This window comes from Lutra lutra, chromosome 1, assembly GCF_902655055.1.
Source record: "Lutra lutra chromosome 1, mLutLut1.2, whole genome shotgun sequence".
Taxonomy (NCBI): Eukaryota; Metazoa; Chordata; class Mammalia; order Carnivora; family Mustelidae; genus Lutra; species Lutra lutra.
Genome location: NC_062278.1, coordinates 41,146,278 through 41,168,968, shown reverse-complemented (window position 1 = coordinate 41,168,968; position 22,691 = coordinate 41,146,278). Strand labels below are relative to the sequence as shown.

The 22,691-nt window shown below is 38.2% G+C and overlaps 1 protein-coding gene across 1 annotated transcript in view; it reads right to left on the bottom strand.

Moving 5' to 3' along the window:
* Nucleotides 1-22,454, bottom strand: part of HTR1F (5-hydroxytryptamine receptor 1F) — a 149,199-nt gene extending 126,745 nt beyond the window's left edge. Inside the window, 1 exon segment of the mRNA XM_047745145.1 lies at nucleotides 22,219-22,454. The gene's annotated coding sequence lies outside the window, so the exon portion shown is untranslated.
* Between the last annotated feature and the right edge of the window lie 237 nt (nucleotides 22,455-22,691).

Sequence of the window (22,691 nt, the reverse complement as noted above, 5' to 3'; positions counted from 1 at the left end):
AGGGTAGAACCCTCATAAATGGGTTTAGTACCCTTAAAAAAGACACCCCCCCAAAAAAAGACACCCCAGAGAGCTCCCTCTTCCTCTCCTCCATGGAAGGATTAGAAGAAGGGAAAATACAGCCATCTGTAAACCAAGAAACAAGCTCTCTAGACACCGGATCTGGGAATACTTTGATCTGCGACTTCCTAGAAGCCTCCACAACTGTGAGAAATAAATTTCTGTTGTTTGTAGGCCACTCAGTCTGTGGTACTTTGTTATAGCATCTTCAACGAAGACACCTCATTATACACCTCCCCTCACATTTGCAATTGAGAGGAAACAAGTAAGTTTCCTAGTGAGCAAAACTGAAGGAAGTACAGACAAAGCCCTGAGAGTAAATGCCTCCTTAAATATTTTGCTCTAGATTTCTTTACTAGTTGGATATTGGTTTGGCCTATAGACTCAATGCTACTTCTGTGGGATACACAAATGGGGAAAGCATAAATAGAGAGAGGAAGGGATAGGGTGGTACGGAAGAGGTGGGTGAAGGGGTGGCAGTAGGGGAGCCTGGAAGCCTATAATTTGCAGAGTTCCTGTGGATCAAGTGGAGGTCTGGGATGACATTTAGGTCTATGCTCTCATCTTCCGCCATTCCTCCTGTTCCACAGATCCTTCTGCTTCTGGAGTTGGCTTACTCTGTGAGCAGACTTCATGGTGCAGTATTGGCAGGATGTCTCACATACAGAATCGTCCAGATTTACCTTCTGACCTACAGGAAATATGCAACCTCACTATGCTAAACAGTGGGTTGGAGTCTCCACTGTCACCGCACCATCAGTCTCATTGCCTTGTACATGGATTATTTTTAAAGTTCCTATCACAAACTTTCCGAACTCTGTGTCAGTTGATATCAGTACTGTCAATACCCGGGAAAAAAATCTAAAGATGTGTGTCTTATGTATGCATGTACCTAGTACAACATTTTCTCTGACTCATTCAGAGGGTTGCTTTACAGCTAAGCTCAGGTCTCTCTGTTGAGAGCTCTTCAAACATGAAGCAAATAAATATCTGCAGAAATCTCAGAGTTACACAGTGTCTGTATAATTCTTTAAAACAACCAAATATAAATCACAAGAACTCTTGTTTTCTTTCCTGATAACGGTGTCTCCTTGGGATCCTATAAAAGCAGAGTGCCATTCTGTTATCAGACAGTTTCCACAGAATATGTACTTGTCAATTCCATGCCTGACAAAGAATATCTTTCTATTAGCTCTCTGGGATTTGACAGAGCTGTGCTTTGTATAGTATGGCTTGCTTCATCAGCAACATGAGCCGTAGCACCGAGCGGCATCTGCTAAAGCAGTGAATGATGACAAATTTGACATATGTTTTGAAACACCTTAGTAATCTCACCCTTTGTCTTCTTTAACTTTCTAGATTAAAACTTCCTTTATGTCACTCGGAGTGAAGGCATCTGAAAGATTGCCAGAAGCAGAGGTCAAGTCACACTCCAGCTGGGCATCTCCTTTGTAAAATTTCACAATTTGGAGGAATGCTGAAAGCATTGCTTAGTTCATACACAACAGAATGATAATAAAAAGCTGGAGTGTCCAGCAGTTCAACAAGTGTAGCACCCCAACCGATAGAGTTTCAAGGACTTGGAAAGAATGTTTTGCTAGCTAAATGGGGATGGGTGATAAGGACCACTGCCTGACTCCTCTTACTGAGCATCAGGGTTTTTTTTTTTTTTAAATTACTTCCAATCCTATTCACAGCCATTCAGAAAGTCATTATCACTATCAAAGATGCTTTTAAATTGATGATTTGTATATAATGATATATATTATATAAAGATGCACTTTTCATATTTCAAGAACTTAAAATCTAAGAGAACAGTAATGATGTATTACAAGACAATTTGGAAAGCTATATTGCACGAAGTTATTACCTCTTCTTTGATAGCATTCAGTTGCAGGGCTACCACATCAGCAAAACTGATACTTTTTCTGTACAATGGGAAGTGTAAGAATTACTAAGGGTGATAACCTGGCAGCATTTAATTTCACTTGTGTGTACGTGTGCATGTGCCTGTGTGCATGTGAGTAGCTATTTGGAACTTCAGAAAAACTATGGACTCATAACATTCAGGTTGGTCTACTTATAGCTATAATGTCTTTTGTTTATAAAACATTTGTGTAATTCATTATCTTATTTTGATACAATAATTTTGAAATTTTAAGGAGTCCAAGAATTATTTTAGCTCTTTTGTGGTAAATGAGACAGAGATACAAAGATGTTTGCAGACTTTACCAAGATGATACTATTAATAAGAGGCTCAGGGAGTATTAATTCATTGAACTTTCATTTGCTTATTAAATATGCATTTGTTGATTTTTTTTAAACCTTATTTTAGTTAGTAGTCACTGAGTACACCATAATTAAAGACATGTTCCTTGCCATTCAGAAGCTCATGGCATAGTGAGGGTGGGGGAGATATTTTTATACATAATCTACACACAAATGTAGTAAGTTCAACTGTAAATATATACAGATAAGAGCTGTGAGAGGCCAGTAAATTGAATAGCAATTTGTAAGAGACTCTGGGAAGATTTTGTTGAGGATGCAATTGCTAAGTGGTTCTCGGTTGAGAAATTCAAAATGGTAGGTTATTCTGGTTTAGAGATGAAGTTGAAAATGTAGACAGAGGCCATATTGTGAAGTATCTTTACACCAGGTTAAAGGTACTTGATTTTATCATTCTTCTACCTCCTTGTTTTTGCCAAACCTATTGTCTCTCAAGTACCACCCCCCCAAATTAAACAATTAAACAAATTATATAAAATATAGAAAGAACAGTTAAAAGTCAGAAAATCAGGAAAATATTGTAGAAATTAATTAAAGAGGAGTTTTAAGAAATAGTTTCTGGAAATGAAAGTGTTAAGAATGACTATAACCACAAAAATTTAATTAAAGATATACAATATAATACAATACAATAATAATAGGAAACTTCAGTACTCCACTATCAATAATGGAGGCAATCAGTAAGGTAATATATCATTTGAACAACACTAGAATAAATGGAACTAATGGACATATACAGAATGTTTCACCCAAAAAGCAGAACATAGATTCTTCTCAAGTGCATGTAGATCATTCTCCAGGACAGATTACATACTAGGTCACAAAACAAATCTCAACAAATTTAAGAAGACTGAAATCATTCTGGGTATCTTTTCCAACTACAATGGTATAAAGCTACAATAAAAAAAGGAAAAGGAGAAAACCCCAAAATGCATGGAAATCAAACAACGTACTCTTGAACAACCACTGGGTCAGAAAAGAAATCAAAAGGGAACTTAGAAACTATCTTGAAACAAATGAAAATAAAACACAACATACCAAAACTTACAGAATACAGCAAAGCAGTATGAAGAGGGAATTTTATAGTGATAAATATCTCTATTAAAAAATAAGAATGATCTTAATTAAACAATCTAACTTTACTCCTCATGGAATTAAGAAAGGAAGAATAAACTAAGCCAAAAGTTAGAAAGAAAGAAATAATAAAGATTAGGGCAGAAATAAATGAAATAAATAATAGAAAAACAAGAGAAAAAAAATCAGTGATTTGGTTTTTTGAAAAGAGCAATAAAATTGACAAATCTTTAGTTAGATTAGTCAAGAAAAAAGAGAGAAGTCTCAAATAAATAAAATAAAAAATAAAAGAGACATTATTAGTGATGCCCCAGAAATAAAAAATTCACAACTTTGCTGAATTCATTTTTTACTTCTAATGGGGTTTGTATATGTGTGTGTATGTGTGGAATCCTTAGAATTTTCTACATATAATATCATGTCATCTGCAAACAGAGATAATTTTACTTGTTCCTCTCTGCTTTGGGTTCCTTTTTTTTTTTTTTGCCTGATTGTTCCGGCTAGGACTTCTAGTACTGTGGTGAATAGGAATGATGAGAACAGGCATCCTGACCTTGCTCCAGATATCAGAGGAAAAGCCTTCAGTTTTTTCACTACTGAGTGTGATGTTAACTGTGGGTTTTTTGTATAAGACCTTTATTGTGTTGAGGTAAATTCCTTTTATACCTAATTTGTTGAGAGTTTTTATCATGGAAGTGTGTTGATTTTGTCAAATGCTTTTTCTGCATCTGTGTTGAGATGATTATGTCATTTTTATCATTCATTCTTCTAATATCAGCAAAGTTGTGGGATACAAAATCAGCATATAAAAATTACATGTTATCTATATACCAACAATGTGCTATTTGAAAAGGAAATTACAAAAACAATCTCATTGAAAATAGAATCAAAAAGAACAAAATATTTAGAAATACACTTAACTAGGGGTATCTGGGTGGCTCAGTCAGTTAAGTGGCTGGCTTTTGATTTTGGCTCAGGTCATGATCTCAGGAAATGGGACTGAGCCCTGCATCAGGCTCTGAGCTCAGTGGGGAGTCTGCTTGAGGATTCTCTCTGTCTCCCTCTGCCCTTCTCTGCACTCAGACTCTCTTTCTCTCCCTCAAATAAATGGATAAATCTTGAAAGAAAGAAAGAAAAAGAAAGAAACTAATTTAACCAAGGTAGTGGAGGATACATACACTGAAAACTATAAAATACTGATTAAAGAAAAAGCAGACACAAATAACTGCAAAGACATTCTGTATTCATCGATTGGAAGAGTTAATATTAAAATGTCCATACCACCCAAAGCAATCTACAGATTCAGTGCAATCCCTATCAAAAGCCCAAAGTCATTTTTCAGAGACACAGGAAAAACAATCCTAAAAATTCATATGGACCACAAGAGGTCCTGTGTAGCCAAAGCAATTCTGAGCGAGAAGAACAAAGATGGGGGTATCTTTACTTCTAAATTGCAAAATATATGACAAAAGTACAATAATCAAAACAGTATGGTACTGGCAAACAGACATACAGACCAATGGAACAGAAGAGAGAGTCCAGAAATAAAATCCACATATATATTGTCAACTGATTAAAACCAGATTAAAGACTTCAACATAAGACCTGAAACACTACACCTTCTAGAAGAAAACATAAGGAAAAATCTTTCTAACATTGATCTTAGTGATAATCTTTGATATGATACCCAAAGTATAAGCAACAACAACAACAAAAATAGGCACATAGACTATATCAAACTAAAAAGCTTTCATAGCAAAGAAAACAATCAAGAGAATGAAAAGGCAACCTAAGGAATGGGAGAAAATACTTACAAGTCGTCTATCTGATAAAAGGTTTATATCCAAAATACATAGGGAACTCCTATAACTCAGTAGCAAAAACAAACAAAACAAAACAAACAAAAAAGTTACTAAAAAGTGGGCAAAGGAACTGAATAGACATTTCTCCAAATAAGGCATACAAAGAGCTGACAGGTATATTAAAAAGGGCCCAACATTATTAATCATCAGGGAAATGAAAATAAAAACCACTGTGATACCAATTCACATCTGCTGGAATGGCTATTATCAATAAGACAAGAGATAAATTTGTTGATGTGGAGAAAAGAGAACCCTAGTGCACTGTCGTGGGAATGACATAGTGGGAATGACAATGAAATATTGCTGCCACTATGGAAATTGTATGAAGTGCACCTGAGAAATAAAAAAATAGAACTACCATATAATCCAGTAATCTCATTTCTGGGTATATATCCAAAGGAATTAAAATCATAATCTTGTCCATGTTCATTGCTGCACTATTCACAAAACTAAGATCACAAAACAACCCAATCAACAGAGGAATGAATAAAGAACATGACTTTATACACACACATACATATATATACACTCACACACAAATATATGCATACATGTACACAACACACATATACCTATATGTATATACATGTTCTTTATTCATTCGTCTGTCAATGGATATTGGTTTTGTGAATAGTGCTTTAATTCGTTTGCTTTAATTCCTTTGGATATATAAATGTATATACATATACATTTATGCATATACACACAATGGAATACTATTCAGCCTTATAAAGAAGGAAATCCTGCCATTCACAGGAACATGAATAGATCTGTAGGACATTATCTTAAGGGAAAAAAGTCAGTCAGAAAAGGACAACTATTATGTGATCTTTTTTATGCGGAGAATCTAAAACAGTCAAACTCATAAGCAGAGAGTAGAACGGTGATTGCCAGGACCTAATGGGGAACGGAAAATGGGAAGCATTACCCAAAGGGTACAAAGTTTCAGGTATGGGAGATGAATATGTCCTAGAGATGTACTGAACAGCATCGCACCTATTTTAATAATACTGTATTGTATACTTTAAAATCTGCTAAGAAGATAGATCATGTTAAATGTCCTTGTTACTAAAAATAATGAAGAGGGCAAGATAAAAGTTTTGGTGGCTATGCTTATGACACAGATTGTGGCGATGGTTTCACAGATATGTACTTATCTTCAAACACACCAAGTTGTATACATTAAGTGTTTATTGCTTTTTATATGCTAATTATACCTCAATAAAGTGGTTTTTAAAAAAAAGAGAAGGAGGGGCGCCTGGGTGGCTCAGTGGGTTAAAGCCTCTGCCTTCCGCTCAGGTCATGATCCCAGGGTCCAGCCATCACAGACATGGGGCTGTCTGCTCAGCAGGGATTCCTCCTCTCTCTGCCTGCCTCTCTGCCTACTTATAATCTCTGTCTGTCAAATAAATAAATAAATAAAATCTTAAAAAAAAAAAAAAGAGAAGTAACTTCTGTAACTTATAGCAAACGAGATTATGTTTTCTTTTTAGTATTGATTTGGGAATTAAACAAAAATGTATATAAAGCAGCTAATACAGTGTATGCATCTTTAAAGATGTTACATACAAAATAGAAAATCTCACATAGGCTCATTTGTTGATTAGGTACCAACCTACTTTTGTGGTATATCTCCTGATCCTACCCTGGGTCTAGTTTGCATTTGAAATCCATTAGGTTACTCACTTTTTCATTAAAAAAATCTCTTCTACTTCTGTGCCAATTCACCTTTTTGTTTGATTCACCGAAAATACTCCAAATCTGACAATTTCGATTCATCAAAATCCTGCAAATATCATTTTAAATGTCAGGCTTTTAAGCCTTTCTTGTTTATTATAGCCAGAAGTTTTGTTTTGTTTTGTTTTGTTCTTTTAGGTTTTATTTATTTATTTGACAGAGAGACACACACAGAGAGAGAGAGAGAACACAAGCAGGGGGAGTGGGAGAGGGAGAAGCAGGCTCCCCACAGAGCAGGGAGCCAGATGCAGGGGTTGATCCCAGGACCCTGGGATCAGGACCTGAGCCCAAGGAGACCCCAGAAGTTATTTTCTTCCATGCATTCCCATGACATATTATCTCTACCTTTTGCAGAATTGTATTTTTGGGGCAAATACCACCCATAGGTTGATCCACTTGATACCCTTTTCACCTTCTTTGTCTTCCTCTTCCTTTACCATAGAGGCTGCAAAAATGATGAGCAATGACATCCAGTCAAAGTATCCAAGTGCCATTGCCCCCCAGCTTCTTCAAAGTTTTGTGCTTATTTTATTTTGACACTTCAAAGATGGAATAGAAAACAAATGAAGGTAATTCTTCTTGAATTCTTCCTGTAGTGTCTGCATTTCTCAGGATTTCTCCTTATATAAAAGCCATTTTTTAAAAGATTTATTTATTTATTTGAAAGAAAGAGAGAGAATTTGTTCAGGATGGGCAGGAGAAGGAGCAGAGGGATAGGGAGAGAGTGTCTCAGATTGACTCCCCACTGAGCTCAGAGCTGGACATGGGGCTCAATCTCACAACCCTGAGATCCTGACCTGAGCAGAACCAAGAGTGAGGCACTTAACAGACTGCACCACCCAGCTGTCCCTAAAAGCCATTTTTTCAGATTGCTACATAAGTATGCCAACACTGGAGGCTTGACCATTTCCTTACTAATTACATTGCATCAATTCTGACCTCATATTTCTACTTTCTAATGAGTAAGGACAGGAAGAAGGAAATGGATAGTACAGAAGATGGAGAAAAAAGAATTATTATCTACTTATATATCAGCTACATTCTTATTGGTGGTATCTTTTAGTCACGGATGCCTGTGAAATAGCTTTCATTATTCAGAATTTTACAGAAGAGTATATCAAGACTTAGCTAAATAGGCAGTTTTGCTAAAATCACACACTAAGCAATGGTGCTGGGATTGAAGCCCATCAGCTTCTGATCCTAATGGTCTCAGTCACATTGAATTGTACCACACTGCCTTGTTCATTACTTTAAATATGAAAGTATATACTACCAGGTTAAAAAAAATCCTTTATTTTTACCAGTTAGATCTTATATAGCCTTGTAATCATTTTTTAAAAATGTGACTAAGATTATACCAAAGGTATACTAAAGTATGCTGGAGTTGCCTACCACTGGCTAAATGTCATTGGGCACATTTCTTCCCACTGAACTGTGTTCAGTGACTTCACACTGGTAGTTTGGAACTGATTAAATTATTGCATTTATATTGTTTGCACTGTGAAGATCAGCAAACTCTACAAATCTGGGCTCTTGCTCTCCCTCCCCCTGTTGGTTGATAAATATTTACTGGAACACCACTAGTCAAAATATTTTCATCCAAAATCATGAAAAGCATTTAAAAAATAATTTTAACATTAATCTCTTTTACAATTATATATCTTTCAGAGGTGAGTGTTCATGTGTGGACATTTGAAACATTATTGTGATGTCCTTTATGCTTCAAAGACTTCCCACTATCACAAAATAAAACCAATCAATTTCCTTTTTCCCCCTTTCTTATTCATAGCCCTACCTTGACCCTTTTTAAAATTGCAACTTTCCTGTAGTTGTGCCGCAGGTACTGAATCAAGTAGCTTGAGCTCTTGTCTGGAGTGCTTCTTTTCACAACAGAACTCTATTGAATGTCCTGAAAATAATGGAAACATTTGTTCCCCTCACTTCCTATCAAGCTACACAGTCTTGGAAATGATAAGAAATTTAAACAATGACCTGCATCAATTTCTAACAGAATACATGTAAACTCCACTTGGCTATACCATCAAAAAGAATAAACAAATCAAGAAATTATCCATCAATATCAAAAGATAGTGACAAAAGAAAAAAGAAAAAAAAACACTGAAAAATTTTTGGTCCAGGTATAATGGAATGATGTTTAAAGTAGCTAATTAAAAATGTAAGGTGAGCTGATATATTAAAAGGGAATAATATCCAGATCGAGTATCCAGCTTAGGTAAAAATAAAAGCTAGTAATATTTTGCTTGTAAGAAAAATTCAAATATGATTCAGGCCAACAGACTTGAGGCAAACCTAAAGAAAAGAAGGACAATAAGGCTACTATTAAACAAGATGAACTCAATGAAAAAAGAAAGAGAGAAAGTAAATTTCAAATAGGAAAACTAGACAATCACATATCTTTAAGTGCCCAATACTCAAGCATCACAATATGAAAAACAAAACAAAACAAAACAAAAAAAACAACAGTCAGTTGCATATCCACTGGGAAATAGACAAATACGATTACAGAGGGAAACTTTAATGGACCTCTATAAATGAGTAAGCAGATTAATCATATAAAATAACAAGAATATAGAAGTGATGAATATAATGCTAAATTTTAGTGCCATACACGGCACGTAATTCACTCTTTCAAGTGTGCAGTGATATTTTACACAAATTAAGCATATATAAACCAAAAAGAAAACTTTACATAAGCATCTCAAATAGAAATCATGCTGGCCACATTTTCTAGATACAATATGATAATAAAAATAAGCATCAGCTGAAAATATTTAAGCACAAAAACCTAAAACTTTGTCACTCATAATGACTCCTTCAAAATAACTTTTAAAGAAGAACATTAGAGTTCAATGGTACACTATTTGGTTTGTACTACTGAGAATGATATTAAATGACATTGAATAATTCCTTATAAACACAATTATATTCTATTGTTTTGCTTAAAATATGAAACAGAAAAATTTTTGGATTCAGAATATATTATAGTCTATTTTAAATAACCAAGGAAATGAAAAACTATTTATATTAACAAGAATTTAGCAAATAAAATTATTAAATAAATTAAATAGAATAAAGATAAATTAATAAAAATAAGTGACTTTTCCGTGAACTAGCCATAACCACAAGAAGACGTGGCAAGAAATAATCATAAGTCATATTAATATTCCATAACATAAAATACCCAGGAAAAACCCAAAGAAGAGATGTAAAGAACCCATGAGAAGTCAATTATGAAACTTTATTCACAATATGAAACAAGTCCTAAATAAATTGAGAGATATCATATTTCTCTGTGGGAAATCCAGTCAGTCCTTTCTCATTAAATGTACTCAAGATGCTTATTTCAATAAAAATCTTAACTTTTTTGATATCTCAGGAAATTGCTCACACTCATTAAGGAGGAACAAACAGGAAAAATACACAAAATTTTGGAGAAGAATGATAGAAAACCTTTGCTAAAAACAGTTGCTTAAATAATACACAATTCACAATAGCTAAAAGTAGTTCAGGTACTACAACAATCAAGAGACAGCAATGAAATAGAACTGTTCACTGCAAACAGAAACATCTAAAAGATGAGAGATTTAATATTTCATACCAGTGAAGATAGAATAACTTTTCAAAACATGGTGTTAAGACAATAGGGCACCTCTTCAGAAAAAAAGGTCATACATGATATATAAAAATGAACTGAAGTTTGATCAAAGAGCTAAACAGAAAATAAGATAATAAATATCGGAAAATATCAACATATATCTCACTGATCTTGGGATGGAAAGTCTAGATGGAAAGTTGGGATGGAAACTTTTGGTTTCATGAGACTAAGACTAAAGTAAAAAATTGAAATGTCAAACCACATAAAACTTCACCTTAAGTGTCATCAATAATTACCATGGGACAAGGTCAAAGGTATCAATCAACAAAGGGGAAAATTTGTAGCATGTAACAAACAAGGCTTTGGAAAAACACAAATATGTCCATACTAAAAGCAAAAAAAGCACAGATAGATAATTCAGAAAGAAGAAATTCAAATGACCATAAAAGTAAAAAAAATTATATTCAACTTCACAAGTCATCAAAGGAAAAATACACCAGTATCAATAAGAGTTGAGATATATAATTTTGGGAATCAATTCAGCAAAAGTTTGTTAAAAACTAAGATATAATACCCAATTCTTGTGAGAATGTGGTGATAGAATTATGGAGACTTTTTTTCCCCTTTAAATAGTTTTATACATTAATGTTTTCAATAATGAGGAAAATGTTATTAGAATAAAATCACATATTTGCATATGGAAGCAGCTGTAAAGTAATATGAGAGAAAATACTTTTCAGTTTTAAATGTAAATTTTGCAATTCATTTTTGTTTTAAACCTAACAATGAAAATGATAAAATATACCTTAAAAAGAATCCAGAGGAGGATGTAGTTTTTTCTCAAATATTTCAGGGTTAAAAGACAACATACTCTATAGCTGGGAAATGAATGGACCAAGGTGAAATGTGGATTTGTGTCCCCGATTCCCTGCCCTACCCCCATGCCAGTCTCACCATTTAGGATAAACCATTTAAGTCTCTGGGCATCACATCCTTCTTCTGTAAAATGGGGATAATCATTCTTGTCCGAATATGAAGCAACATTAAAAGCTATCAAACAGGGGCACCTGGGTGGCTCAGTGGGTTAAGCCTCTGCCTTTGGCTCAGGTCATGATCTCAGGATCCTCGGATCGAGTCCCGCATCGGGCTCTCTGCTCAGCGGGGAGCCTGCTTCCCCCTCTCCCTCCACTGCTCCCTCCACTTGTGCTCTCTCTCCTTCTCTCACTCTCTGTCAAATAAATAAATTCTAAAAAAAAAAAAAAGCTACCAAACAGTTCATTCTCAAGCCATTCTGATTGTACTCATGGAATTATGTATAGTTCCAATTTTGTCAATTTTTCCTCTACTCAGTTAATTTGTGTCCAGGGCAGGAGCATTCCTTTTACTTTCCATTTTCATTTTGTGAGTCCAATACAACTTTTTGTATGCTATATAATCATACATTTATTCATTCTTGAAATGCTTCCTTACTTTTTTACTGTGAATTCTACATATTTGTATCTTATATTCAATGAGATGATTTTCCAAAAAATCTAATGTTCCAACATGTGATACTGGTTTTAATGTAACCTTCTTCAGCCAATGCAGAATTACTGTCTGTCTACAATTTTACAATGGTGGAAACACTTGTCAACTTTTTAGAAAGTGCAACGATCGACAGATTGTCTCCACTTAGGTCCTGAGGTAAGAATGATATTTAATGAAAGGTCACAAATGTTTTACGTGACAGAGTATATAGAGAGGATATGCATAGAAAGGAAGCTTGCAGAGATTTTTGCTAAATCTTGGTAACCTTCTTTAGGACAAAACTGAAGTTTGCCACAACTTTAACCTATTCATTTGAAAACCCTTTCCAGGATTATGCCTAAGAAGGGAAGAATGTGTGTTTCTCTCTTCTGGTATGTCTCAGGACTAATAATGGTGGTTAATTGAACTTAATCAGGAAAGAGGGGAAAGAAAGGTCCATAGATAGATTTGAGAGAAAATGGTTCTTTGAGCATTTAAAAGTCAAGCTATTTTTTCTCAAAACAGGAAGGGTCAAAATTGCACAGTCTAGACTTTACGCAAGTAAAAAGAGAGATCCATTGCTTTTACTTCAACTAGAATTATAAAGATTGAAGGGTCTTTGCCTTGTCAAGCATAGCTGCCAAGATACCAAAGAACAGCTAAAAGATGCCTCGAATTATTAGTGCTATGTTGCAGAGGCGGCACTGGGTAATACGCAGACACAATGTCGAAATGACCACTTTCCAAATTGGGAACTCATTATTTCAAACATTATTTAATAAGAAGTTATGAAAATATGTGGCTAACCTATTCATTATTACTGATAGCACCTCAATAAACCACCCCTGCTTGTAAGCATGAGCCAAATCCGTCTTTTCCTGATACTGTTTCAGCTATTGATGCAGTAGACAGGAAACTTGCTTGCTCTGGCAACTGGAAAACAAAATCATACTTTGTAAACTTCTTAAGATATGACAAATGCCTCAAAATGTGAAGTGTTGCAAGATTAAAAAACCATAATTCTAAAATTAGGGCTTTTGACAGCTAGGTATTTGCACATAACCTGGAGTGCTTTAGTGTATATACTGGTTTCGATAAAACCTCCATCTCAAAGGCGATTTTATTCCATCAGTTCTCACCATGTGTGAATACTCGGATATATACTAATTATAAGAGGGAGAAATAAAAAAAGAGAGGAAAGATGCAAGGTGAACTGGAAACAAAGACTTCTTGAATAGCGAAGAGGCAGAAATTTGCAAAAGATGAGTGAGTATCAATAATTCCTGGTTTAATTGAGATAGTTTCATTCAATGTTGGCTGACATTGTTTTGAAATAGATGAAAAATTGATATAATGTAACCACATATTGTCCACTTCATAAAAAAATAGAGCAACTACAGCAATGTCAATTTATATTGTATAAAAGAGTAAAGGTAGTTGAACACTAAGTGGGTTATTGAGGGAAGTTATATAATATTCTTTCCTTGAGGTTTCATTATGTAAGAAAACAACCATCTGTCTTGGAGATTGTGGGTATAGAAGATTACGTTAGGAAGGTTCTCTGAATTTTTCAGTTTTTTAATTTTGTGAAGTAGTTCAAAAGAGTGAAATGCCATAGAGAGAGACACCATTGAATAGAGAAAGACGTTTTTGAGATGATTTTTCAAAAATCAGTTCTACCCAAGGGTATTTGTGAGGTATTCAGGGCCATGTTTTCTTTATGGGAGCTTTTACCACGAGCAACAGGGGAGTCAGAGAAGTCCCCTTTGATGCCTTTGGTGCCAAACACTATGGTTCATTCAGTTAGGGGAAATAGAGATGAAAAATCCTCAATTCTGGCATCCAAGGACTCACTGGTCTAATTGGAGAGAAGACATATAAATAAATAAACTACAAATAGCCTGGTGAGCTCAGCACAGAAGCTTGCAAAAGGTTCATAGCCAGGGATCGGGAGTGAGTTGTTTTCTGGCTAAAGAAATGGTCTGAAAAGGAAAGCAAATAAATCTGAATTTTGGCAAATGACTAAAAATCTTCCAGGTAGATGGGAGGACATCCAGAGCTAAGTGAAGAACAGAGAGGAAAGCCTCATGTGTGAGCTGAATGTGATGTGAGAAGTTCCCTACCACTGAAGCATAGCTCGCAGGTGGGCAAGGTAGAGCAGTGGGAAGGAAGCTGGAGCAGAAATCCAGGTGAACCAGGGCTAGAAGGGGAAGCTAAACAGCTTGGCTTGTTGCCAGAGGGAAATGGGAAGCCATTAATGTATTTTAAGCATAGGACAGAACTAATCTTTAAAATTAATTTGTTGACAGTATGGGACAAACAACTCATGGGGGCAAGGCTTGGTCCAGGGATATGAGGTTAACAGTATTTAAAAAGAAGGTCCAGACCAGGCATATTGAGTTAAAGTAAGTTTGGGGATGATCAGGAAGTAGATTCAAGGGACCCATCAGACTGATTGAGTTTGGCTGGCATGCAGAAAAATTTTACAAAATGTATCTGGGAGTTTCTTCAATAGGATATGGAATATAAGAGACTTCTACATTAGGTGAGGAAAAAAGATGTGTTTAATTGTGAACCTGTTGACTGGACCTAGATGTCATCTCTCTGTCCATAATCTCCAGGTGTATAGCTTAGTGAGGAGCTTTGGGCTGGATATGTTCAAGAGAGGGAAATTTTCCCAAGTCCAAGTCCCACTGGGGCTATACAACATGACTTCACTTGCACTAGTAATGGCACTAAATAACACTGTCTCATAAAGTGAGGAATTCCCTTTTTAACGTTTTTTCCCTTTGAATGAATCTCTTGAGAGAGTTGCAGTTTGTTGAAGATTCGTTTTTAACTTTTGCTATCTCCCTTATAAGCAGGGGAAGTTGGCCTTAGGCTCAAGGCTTTTAGCTGGCAATAAACACCTGATTAAAATTTAATAAGATCGCTACCTTTTTTTTTTGTTGTTTTACATTTCTTAATCATTGCCTATTATTTGTGAATATTGATTTTACACTAACTACAGTGATAAAATAATAATTTATTTTTACTTTAAGATGTGATTCAAATTAAAGAGAAATTATGTAAAGAAGAAATAATGTAGTGTGAAAGTATGGAAAACTCATGAAGGTAGTATGTGTTGGGACTTGGATACAGCAAAAGAGAACCATTAATAAGCAATGTTAGAACTGAGATTCGTCCTCACTTTTGAAATAACTAGGACCATTATCTCATTTGGAGGTAACTGAAAACATAGTAGGTAATAGTATTATTTTATAAGAATGTGTAGGAAGGATTCCTGATACTTATGGATGCACTTCAGTGAGTCTCTTAATTGACAAAAATTATCTGCAAATATTTCTACCTAAGTGCATTAGTTTTCTGGGAAGAAATACCATAGTTGTTTGTTCCTTTTTGTTTTTAGATTCTCAAAGGGATCTTTGATCAAAGGAGAATAAGAAAAATGGCAGTGAATGCAGAAGAGAGCCAAGGATAGACAGTGGAAGAGGATCACCAAATGAATGGAGAAGTAAAATTCAAAGACAAAAAAACTGGACCAAGAGAGTGCTGTCACTAACTTTCTTCAAGAGCAAGAAAGTTATCTTTGAGTCTAATGGAAGAGAAGGCATGGATAGTTAATCGTTAACTTTGTCAATTACTCCTACATAGTTTAGCAAGCTAAGGTTTCAGTGATTAATAGCCTCTGGTTTAAAGGTATGATGAACTTGGCCACAGGAGTTTCAGGGGGTGGTAGGGGTGGAAGTCAGGCTATGGTGGGAAAGGAGTTAATGGGAGGAGAAGAGATGGTGGAGAGAAATAAAAATTGGTTTTATTCTAGAAGCTGGCTAAGAAAAGGAGTGAATAGGACTAGATATAAGGGTTGTTCAGGATCATGACAGTCTTTTCTGTTTGCTTGTTTTAAAGATGAGAGTGATATGATCTTAATAAATTTATTCGATGGAGTCATTAAGAAGTTAAATTTGAAGGTGATAAAAAGAATGAATAATGAAGCAAGGTTCAGATTGGAATGGGGGCAATTGTAGGATCCAGAGCAGCGGTGGAGGTCAGCTTGACTGTAGGACTGGATCGGAGGAGAGTAGCTGAGCAGTTTAATACACAAGAGTCATAAGAGGGGAGGGAGCTTCATTCCTGGGGGTGTCTGAATTCCTAGTAAAGAAGAATCATCCTGAGAGCACAGGGGGCAGGGACAGAGATAGAGTTATGAAAAGGGTGGCAAGCTACGCTCAGGCTACTTTGGAGAAGTAGAGAGAATGCCAACCACTGGTAAAAAAAAATGCCAACCAATGGTAAGAAAAGCTTTGATGGGAGGTTAAGTGTCCAAATGACATTAGAACTAAGACTTTACAGTAGTATCCATTAGAAGAGCTTATACAAATGTCCGAGGCAGCACTTAGCTCTAGGAACGTAGGAGGCTGACCAAAGGACTGATACAGGTCTGGAGCTTTGTAGGAGAAGGCACTGTCCCCATTCCTAGTGTTGCTAGTTCTCTTCCTCACTAGGTTCTGGAATGCTATCCCCTACCAACTATTAAATGACTTTGCTCCCGTAGTTTTCTCTCTCTTTCTCTCTCTCTTTTTTTTTTTTTTTCCAAAATTTTTGTTTATTTATTAGACAGAGAAACAGCAAGAGAGGGAACACAAGCAGGGGGAGTGGGAGAGGGAGAAGCAGACTCCCCACTGAGCAGGGAGCCCAATGTGGGACTCACTCCCAGGACCAGAGACCAGGGACCAGGGACCAGGACCCTGGGTTCAGGATTTGAGCCGAAGGTAGATGCTTAATGACTAGGCCACCCAGGCGCTCAGTTCTCTCTCTCTCTTTTTTAAAATCAGCTCTTTTGGGGTGCCTGGGTGGCTCAGTTGTTGAGCAGCTGCCTTCGCCTCAGGTCATGATCCCAGGATCCTGGGATAGAGCCCCACAAGGCACTCCCTGCTCAGTGGGGAGTCTGCTTCTCTCTCTCCCACTCCCCCTGCTTGTGTTTCCTCTCTTGCTGTTTCTCTCTCTGTCAAATAAATAAATAGAATCTTTAAATAAATAAATAAATAAATAAATAAATAAAATCAGCCCTTCATTCTGCTGGTTCATTCTCATTCGTCTAATTCCATTTAAGTCCCTATTTTATTTATTTATTTATTTATTTATTTATTTATTTTTTAAAGATTTTATTTATTTGACAGACAGAGATCACAAGTAGACAGAGAGGCAGGCAGAGAGAGAGAGGGAAGCAGGCTCCCCGCTGAGCAGAGAGTCCGACGCGGGACTCGATCCCAGGACCCTGAGATCATGACCTGAGCCGAAGGCAGCGGCTTAACCCCCTGAGCCACCCAGGCGTCCCTTAAGTCCCTATTTTAAAAACAAATCTCCATGGCCTGCTCTGGCTACTTTTTTTTTTTTTTTAATTTTATTTATTTATTTGACAGACAGAGATCACAGGTAGGCAGAGAGACAGGCAGAGAGAGCGGGGAAGCAGGCTTCTTGCTGAGCAGAGAGCCCTATGTGGGGCTCGATCCCAGGACCCTGGGATCATGACCTGAGCCAAAGGCAGAGGCTTTAACCCACTGAGCCACCCAGGTGCCCCTCCCTCCTATTATTGTACCCTACTTCAGTTTTCCTCCCTGTAGGCAACCACTATTATCTATTTTTTTTAATATATGACTTCATACATGGGTTCATTTTTCTTTGTTCTTTAGTAAGTGATAACATACCATGCACACCGCATTGCAACTTTTTCTCTTTAATATACTTTGAAAATCTTTTCACATTAGTACACAGAAAGCTGCCTTAATAATTTTAACAGCAGGATAGTAATGCATTGAATGAATGTACATAGTTTATTTGACTTGTTTTCTATTCACAGGTATTTATTGCATTCAATTGTTTACCTGTATAAAAAGCTGCAGGGAGTAACTTGGAACATTACTGATCTTTCCTAAGTGCAAATATATCTGTAAGATAAATTCCTTGGACTGGAATCACAAGGTCAACAGTCTTTGTTCAAACTTTATCACCACCATTTCAACTGAAATAGCTCTTATCAAGGCCAAAGAAAATTTCAAGGTAATTCTGTGTCTTCATATAACTTAACTCTTCTGCAGCATTGGACATGGCTGATTCTCACTTCTTCCTTCTTAAAAATACTTTCTTCCTCTGGCTTCCATGACTTTACGTCCTTCTGCATTTCCCCCATCTCACTGACTGCTCCTTCTCGGTTTCCTTTTCTGGCTCCTACTCTTTCCAGTGTCCATGTTTTGGATTGTTCTAGAGCTCTTTTCTCAGTATGATGCTTTAAATACATTTTCTCCTCAAATCATTTCATAAAGCCCCATTGTTCTAAATACCATTTACACAGTAGTGACTTACACATTTTAATCTACAGCTCTGACTTTTCTCCTGAGCTCCATCCCAACTTCTCTTGTGATGCTTGCCTCTGAAGATCCAATCGGCTGCTCAAAACTTAACTGCTTTTCCTTATTCTTCCCATGTCAGTTGGTGACAACTGCACTCTTTCAGCTGCTCTGATCATATATCCAGGCATGAACCTTGATCCCTTTCCGTCAGCAACCACATCTCATACGTCATGAAGTCTTGTCACTTTTACCTCTAAATATATCCAGGGTTTGGCATATCCACTGCTATCACTCTAGTCAAACATGAGGCTAGGCAACTAGTAGCTTCCTAATAGCCTCCTTTCTTTTCCTCTTATCTTTAAAAATTTATTTCAATACAATAGCAAGAGGGTCCTGGTAAAACTGTTTCCCAATAGAAATGCTTTAATGGCCTCCTATAGTACATAGAAGAAAACAGAAACTCCATACCATGGGTTAAAAGGCCACCTATTACTTCTGAGAGAAGGAAACACCATCAAGAAGTTGGAGAAATTATCAGGTCAATACAGTCAACTCGTGTGAATACTTATGTGTACTCATTGATATAATTTTTGCTTCTTTATGTTCGGTCCTAGGCTCTGACATTTCTCTTTGCACCTTTTCAAGTGGAAGTAATAATTTCTCTCTTTTTTTCCTCCTTTTTGAATATTTATTTATTTATGTGTGTGTGTGAGAGAGAGAGCAGGAGAGGGAGGGAGGGACAAAGGGAGAGGAGGAGAGAATCTCAAGCAGACTCCCTACTGAGCATGGAGCCCCATGCAGGGCTCGATCTTACCCCTGAGATCAAACCCAGTCCAAAACCAAGAGCTGGGCTGTTAATGGACTGCACCACCCAGGCACTACTCCAGTAGAAGTAATGATTTCCATTACAGATGCCAATTCTGAGTTTCCCTATTACACTTCAAGAGTTCATCACTTTTAGAGAAGAAGTGAGTATTTCTTGTCTGTCTAATTTAAGGCTGAGGGAATGGAAAAGCAAGGTTTCTCACTGTGGGGTATGAAGCTACGGTTCTATATCAGATAACTACATATATTTTCCTATGGGTCTCAGGACTCCACCACCTAAGGATTATTAGTGCTTTCAGTTAATAGCAATCAGGAAGCAACAAACTACATCTTATTTACTCTGCCTCAAATAGTATCCCTCCCACTTCTTAAATTCATATTGAAAAAAAAAAAAGAGAGAGAGAGAGAGAGAATCCTGCCATGGCCTTTCAAATATTACCATATCCATGTTGTTTTACACTAGCCATATACTAGAAAGTGCCCTTTAAAAATCTTTGTAGTGATTTCAGTAATAAATAAAAAGACACCATACTTAGTATATAAGAAAATTCAAACTATCACTCCTCTCATTTCCAGTTAAGAATTATGTTGTAATTATGTTTGTAATTTTGCAAGTCTTTTAAAAGAGATATGCACCGGGACGCCTGGGTGGCTCAGTTGGTTAAGCCGCTGCCTTCGGCTCAGGTCATGATCCCAGCGTCCTGGGATCGAGTCCCACCCTGGGATCAGGCTCCTTGTTCTGTGAGGAGCCTGCTTCTCCCTCTGCCTCTGCCTGCCACTCTGTCTGCCTGTGCTCGCTCGCTCTCTCTCTCTCTCTAATAAAAAAAAAGAGATATGCACCCAATTCTAGACTAAACTCCCCCCAAATTTTGCTAAGAAAGTTGTGGTGTATTATTTTTATTAGCAGCTTTGTGAGTCTTTATAAGAACAATATGCTTAAGAACTTTATAAAATGAGTTAAGTAATACATTTATTTATTTATTGAAAACTGAAAAGGCTGCTTTTACAAATGTGCTGTTGCTCAATCCCAGACATTTATAAAACTTACCTAATGAGATGAACTCTCAAAACTTGAATTATTCTTTGAATCTTCCTTCCAACAGAGCTCTTTATATATTGTTGAAAGGGAACACACCCTTGATATAACAGCTCTGTAATAAGCCTCAGAGGACCAGGCTTGACAAAAGATTCATACTGACCAAAGGAGGTGTGGGAAAATATATTAAAATATCTTGGACAAAATAAGTTGCTTTTCACATCTGGGAACTCCTAAGCTGATACCAGGCAAGCAGAACATTTGTTCTAGAAACATCTGAGTTTAATGAACAATCTACCTAAATCATCGAAAAATACTTCTGATTGGGAAGAGTGAATAACTACTTTCATTACGGAGACCAACTGACGCACAGATTTGAATGAGGTGGAGAGGAGCAGGAACTACACTTGCCTTGTAGGAGACACACCGTGATGATGCTCAAACCTGCCTAGGAGTTAGTCTGGAGAGGGGGGAAGGCAAAGAGAAGGAGGATCAGCTATTGTAAGCCCAGAGGGATGGAGGCTTCCTCAGGTTTGCTCTGGCTCTTGACTGACAGTCCAACTCCCTAGTGAAAACCAGCTGAGAGTCCAGTTCTCTTTCGTCAGCAAATACATGGACAAAAGGGGCACCTGAACCTAATGATTTCGATTTTTGATCACCAAATCAAATTTCAAAGATTTGTATATAAATGGAACCAGAGTGAAACCCATCTTGAACTTGGTTCATTTTCCTGGCGTTTGGTATATATAGCACGCCCACTAAAATTTAGTCAAACGGCAGTGATTACGTAGATATTCCAGAAAAAAAGTGGTACGAGTGGCCGATGACTCTTCCTCCTTCTGTGGTCTTTAATGTTCACTGAACTAATCAGTTTAACTGTATTACAATCCTCAAAGTGTCAGGGAAATACTTTACATGCAGAAAACGAAGTCTTCTCAAGGTTTCTTCCAAAGTGCGTGGAAGTACATCCTCAGCTCTCATCCAGTGCGCTATCGGGGACGCCTCTTTCGTACAAGTGGAAATAACCCAAAAGCCCATTCAGCATTTGAGGCACCCCAAATGCTCGTCTCCCTATAGATTGTCTCCTCATCCTGCGTTTCATTTCCTAACTTTCCGGGCGCACAGATGCGGCTTTCCAAGCCCCTTCGGGGACCGGAACCCTATCAACCCCCACTCAGACCCCCTTTCTCTTTTGCTCAACCGCCCCCTGAACAAGGCGCCTTCCTTCATCGGACAGGACCTGCCTCCGCCCAGACACCTTGCGACCGTGAGGTGGAAGCTTTCTCCTGCCCTTCACCTCAGTGCTTCGCACCCGCGGGAAATCAAGTTAGAAAACTGCAACCCGCCCCCCCCCCCCCCGCCCCATCTACGCCTCCTCCCGGCTCCTCACATTTCTCTAACCATTTTCCCCAGAATCACCCCAGCGGAGGAAGGATTCGAAGACTCTACTGTCCTTCCAGTGCTGAATTCTGGCCGGTTCCCGGTCTCTCTCCACCCTACCGGCTCCTCAAGGTAGGAGCGCCGGAAGCCTGCACGCGAAGTGGGGTGTCGCAGACTCCGACCGCCACCCCTCGCCCTTGGGCCTAGGTCGGGCCCCTCCCTCCCAGCCCCGAGCACCTGCTCGGCCCAGGACCACTCCTGCTCCCCGCAACTTCGCCCCCAGGGAGCGGAGGTTGCGGGCTGAGTGGGGAAGGGCAATTCTTGAATTCCAGCGCTGCTCGTTCACCCCACAGAACTGTCGGAAAGGAATCAGGCTCCAGCCCCGCAGGGCTTCCTGGCCCGCCCGCCGAGGACCGACACTGCCCGGGCTCCCCCGCGCCGATTCCCCACTTGCGCGCCAGGCTCCGGCGCGACCCGCACACTCACCGGCAGCGCTGCCCCGCAGCAGTTCGGAGCCAGGAAGGCGGCGCTCGGGGTCCCGGGGAGCGCAGGGGACTGCTACCGTGCTGGGCAACGGCCGCCGCCGGGCGGAGAGTGTCGCGTCCGGGCTGCTCTCTGCGCTGCGGGCTGGCTGCGCGCTGCGGGACTCGGGCGCGGCGCCCGGCTGGGTCCGGAGTGCGCGCGGGCGGTCGCCAGACGCTCGCCACCACCCCTAACACTCTTTTCTTCTTGCCTTCATCTCTTCCTTCAACACCCCTTTCTCATTTCGCTTCTCTCACTTTTCCCCCTTCCTCCCTCTTCTCTCAGCCGTCTCCTCCCTCGTCTTGCACTGGTGCGTGGTGAAGGGCGGGGGAGGGAAAAAGTCCCGTCTCTTTAACTTGAGTGATACCTTGGAGATTATCTCTTCACGGAATCTGGAAATGACGTGAACACCTTTCTGAAAACATCTAGAATAAAAC